The following is a 4,870-nucleotide window of genomic DNA, read 5'->3' as shown; positions in this document are numbered from 1 at the left end:
TCCATAGACTGCTTCCACTTCCTGATTAGAACCAGCCTCTACTGCTGCTAGGCCAGTCTCTGTAACCTCCACAGAGCCCAGCCTCGTACTTCTCATGTAAGAAGAGCTTAGTAAACTTTGTTACTTGCTCCACACATAAATCTTACTGTTGTTTTTAACTAAAGGAAAAAGCATGCTATTCGTGGTCTAAACTAACCACCTCCACAAACTGTGGGAAGCTTGTCTGAGTCACAAGGCAATCACAGCAAGTCAGTAGCTCACCTGAGACCAGGGGATTACTAATCAGGTCTTTCTGACTCCAAACACCTGCTCTCTCCACTCTGTCATGTTGCTTTGGGACTATCAGAAGTTACAGAGAACAGCTCTTGGTAAAATTGGATTAGGAACCCAAATAGGGTATACGAGGAGTCAAAAAGTTCTCTGGTGAAAGTTTCTGAAACAAAAAGGTCAACAACCAAACTACAGCTACAGTGGTAGTTCTCCTCATTTAGACTGCAGTGGTTTCAGAATGAATTATTTGACACTCCTCCTACAGAAGATGGAGTCCAATTCCCCACCCCTGAATACAGGCTGGCTTTAGCAATTCATTTCTAATAGCTCAAATGTAGCAAAAGAGAGACTTGCTGTCTTCCGAGGGCAGATTAGAGAGGGCAATACAGCTCCTTCCCGGTTCTGTCTCTTTCTCATTGTCTCTCTTCATGTCTTGGAAGCAATCCACCAACATCTGGCTACTCTGAAGAGATCACATAGAAATAGTGAGACATGGCCACGGCTCTGGTTGTCCCAGACCCCACCTGTTTGAGTCTCCACAGCATCCCAGACATGTGAGCCAGCAGTATTCAGATAATTCCACCCCTCTGCCTTCCATCCAGCAAGGCCGACATCAAATGGATTAAAGACAGACTACGCCAGCCCAGCCCTGGCTAAATTACAGATTTAGAAGCAAAATGCTGTTGTTGTTTTAAACCACTAAGTTTTTAAATGGCTTGTTTATACAAGATTACATAACTAAAACACAGTGTAGACCAAAGGGGGTAAACGGTACCTGTGGAAAAGTAGAGGGAAAGTGGCAAGTGTTAGCACTTCGAGGAGGCTGTTTTCAACACCTATAAGTGACTTACTGTTTTTTTACCCCAGTAAAGGATATGGACAATTACGCAAAAATCCTCCTTGCTAGAGATACAAAGAAGCCAATAAAGTAAGCAAGGCAAATGTTTAGTACTTATTGGACTTGTCTATGGAATTTGAATATTTTAGTCTAAATGAGATTTTCATATTCAGATCGAAATTACTGTGAAATCAATTCAGGTTAGTTTTCCCTCCAAGACTTCTCTTTTGCTGGTATTTTGCCCATTTTGGGGTTGGAGGAAAATTGTACTTTGTGGTCTGTTTAAGGATATCCCTGTTGATGTTCGCTTGTTCACTTGTTCTATTCAGAGAATTCACTGATTTTACAGTCTGGGGTATTTTCTGGTGTACCCAGGGCCCAAACTGTTGGCGCTCACATGGCTTCTACTCTTCCCCCAAATTTGTCCTGCTGATGCCCCTTTTAGATGAGTGGCTCCCAATTTTGGTTTCCACCCTGAACTCTCCTGAATCATTCAACCACTCTGCCCAGTTTTTTTAAATCCTCTCTCAGTGCTATGCCCATTCAAACCTCCTCGTCCCTGGCTGGTGCAGAGTTCTGGGCCTCTGTCCTTGTTTACCAGGATCACATTCCTGTCCCAACCCCCTTCATTTCTTTCCTGGGTAATGATAATCATCTCCTACTTGGTCTTCTTGTTTCCAGGACTTCTTATTTAAAATCCAGGCACCATACTAGTGTCCAATACATCTTTCTAAAACAACAATTTCATCAAGCCACAACGCCTCCGGAGTCAAGACCAAGCACACAAGAGCACCAGGCTGTTCGTGCTCTAGCCATTGTCCTCTCAAATCTCATCACACACCCTTTCCTCTTTTCATAACATTTTTTCCAATAATACCACCCTACATGTCGTTTCCTAAACACACCATATTGTTTTGGGCTCCTTCGTGTTTAGAAATACTGCTCTCTCTTTTCCCTATCCTTTTCCTGACACAACCACGTGGGGAACTCCTGTTTATCCTCCAAATGCTTGCACCTGTCTCCTCTTACAAGCAGTCTTCCCTGACCCCTCCGTGAAGGGTTGCTCTCTCCTCGGCCTTGCACATGCTTCTATTGTTGTATAGGCCCCAGGGAAGAGGTCCAGGTTTTTACACATCAGCCCTCCTACTAGAACGTGAGCTCCATGGGAGAGACTATCCTGCTCATCATTGTGCCTCAGAGCCTAGCACAGAACCATCTGCACCAAAAGGGCTCAATAAATGTGGTGGTTTTTTGTGTTTGTTTTTTTTTTTCAATTAAGTAGGACAGAATAAAATGTACAACCATTTAGGGGTGGATTCCCAAACAATAGACCAAGTACCCTTGAAATAAGAGCCTCTGGCAGCTGGCCAGGCACACCTAAACTTATGGAGTTTATATCACAGTATTAAAACTTCAGCTTGATCAACAGCACTGTGGTGAGTAACTGAGCTGATTCGATCAGAGATGAGGGGCCTGGAGAGCTGCATGAACATGAACCATTTCAAGAGTAAGTTTTGTTAGGGTAACAGCTCATGTAATTCTGGCCAGAGTTAACAAGTCTTACGAACTGTATGAGCCAGAGAGTCATCTCTAACTTATCCTGAGCTCCAGTCTGATCCTTCCTTAGATTAATAGTTTTGAGTTTAATCTGCACGCTTTAATAAAAACATAAACACTTTGAATTGGATCCAAAGAACAGAAACTAATATTATTAAGATTTAGAAAATAGGAATGACAGGAAAACATTAAAGATGCTCAAGAATCAATTTCATTTGTAGGAATTAACCCTAAGAAATTAAGGATTTGCACAAAATATTTGCTACAATAGGGTTTGTCAAAACATTTTTTTAAATCATGAGAAAAAAAATTGGAAACAACCTAAGTGACCAAACTAGGAGATCAGATAATTAAATATCCATGCATTTGATAGCCAAAATATGGAATTATAAACATGGGGTTATAGTCAATGATATAGTTATTGAAACAATTTGTTATAATATTTATAGTGAAATTCCATTTTCTGAACTTACATATGAACAGAAAAATGTCTGAAAGAAAATGCAACAAAACAATGGCAGTCATTATCTCTGCAAGTTTGAATTTAGATTTTTTTCATTTTGCTTATCTGTATATTCTATGTTTTCCAAAATCACCATGTGTTACTATATATTATTTTTTAAATTAAAGTAAAATGGTGGGAGAAATTAGCTTGATTTCACACCAGATGTAATCAGAAAACCTCTATAAACTTGGCTTCCCAGAAACATAAAAGAAACATATGGGTAAATTAAACATAAGGCCAAAGGTAGGCTGATAAAGACATGGAAATTCTACAATGCCAGGTTGAGTTTAATCCTTATTCTGTAAACAATATAGGACATTGAATTATTTTGTTCAGAGAATGACCTGAACAAAACTGTTATTTAGAAAATTATTTCATAGGTGGAATTGGACTTGGTGGCTAATTGGATTGGGTGGGCAGAGGGGAAAGCAGACACCAATGCTTCCAACTATGAAAAGTCTGAAGCTTAAGACATGAGACAGACAATGATGGCTCGGACAAGTCTAGAGAAAGAGAAGGAAGAATTTGGAAATGCAGAAGGAAGGTGACACAATCAGGCAACTGCTGCAATCCATTCCTGGAAAGCTGAAGTGGATCCTTCTCAGAAGAAAGAATTTTAAGGAAGGCGGGAGGAAAGAGAAGGAGTGAAGGAGGGAGTGAGGGAAGGAAGGAAGGTTTTTACATATGGAGTTGACACAATTCTTACAAGTTTCAGATTTCCTAGACCAGGATTAAATTTTAGAGGCCAGACTTAATAGAAAGTTAAGTTTGGAGAAAGATTAAACTGAGTCTCTGAAGAAAGACCTATCAAAGAATCAGAAAAAACTACACAGAAAGTAATTCTTTTAATCCTGAGCATCTAAAGCTGAAAAGACATTAAAGGATCACAAAACCTGAAAACAGAGCAAAGGAAATGAGAAGCATAATATTTTTTAAATCTCTTCACTGATATTTTAACATAATTCTTGACTAATTTATCCTTTGCCTTTTCCCAAAAAGCCAGCATGTTTTATCCCTGAAATGTATTCATAGCCATTTTTAATTTCATATAATAAACCAAGATAAGCTCTCTTGGCTCATTCCAAACAGGGTTTTAGCGAAAAATAACTGAATGGAATGCTGATGTGACTTCTCATTGACTTCATGATCTCCACTCCAAGCTGGAAACTTGGTACAATGAAGCATCTTTCTGTATAATCACTAACCTCAAAGGGCATTTTATTAATTAAAGGATGTAAGACTAGCTTACATCCTGAGTATTTAGAAGACAGACAGGTGTTCAGTAGAAGAGCCTGCCTGCTCATAAGAACTATGGAAAAGAGGACTCAATTGAGAAATAGCTCCTTGGTGTTCTGTTGGAAAGCCATTTTACACTGATACCCTGTGAGCAAATGACTTACCCACTACCCAACAATATAATGAGGACAGACTGATTTAAAACTTAATATAAGTCTGAATTCATTTCCTCCTTAATTTTTCTGGGAAGAGAGAAGCCTGCAGACCAATGCAGGTTTCTAAGCATGATTATGAATTCCAGCTCCCTTTACACAAGCCAGACAGGTGTTTGGGGAAAATGGATCTAGACATCTGGATTTGAATAGAGGCATCTTCTTAAATGACAGCAATGGGCCCACTCAAAATATGTCGTCAAAGTGTTGGTCTCCAACTGAGATGTCAGAGAGAAGATCTGAGAGGTATTA

Source organism: Lontra canadensis, unplaced genomic scaffold (genome assembly GCF_010015895.1).
Source record: "Lontra canadensis isolate GAN:19392208 unplaced genomic scaffold, GSC_riverotter_1.0 scaffold6, whole genome shotgun sequence".
Classification (NCBI taxonomy): Eukaryota; Metazoa; Chordata; class Mammalia; order Carnivora; family Mustelidae; genus Lontra; species Lontra canadensis.
Note: the sequence above shows the minus strand (reverse complement) of the source record.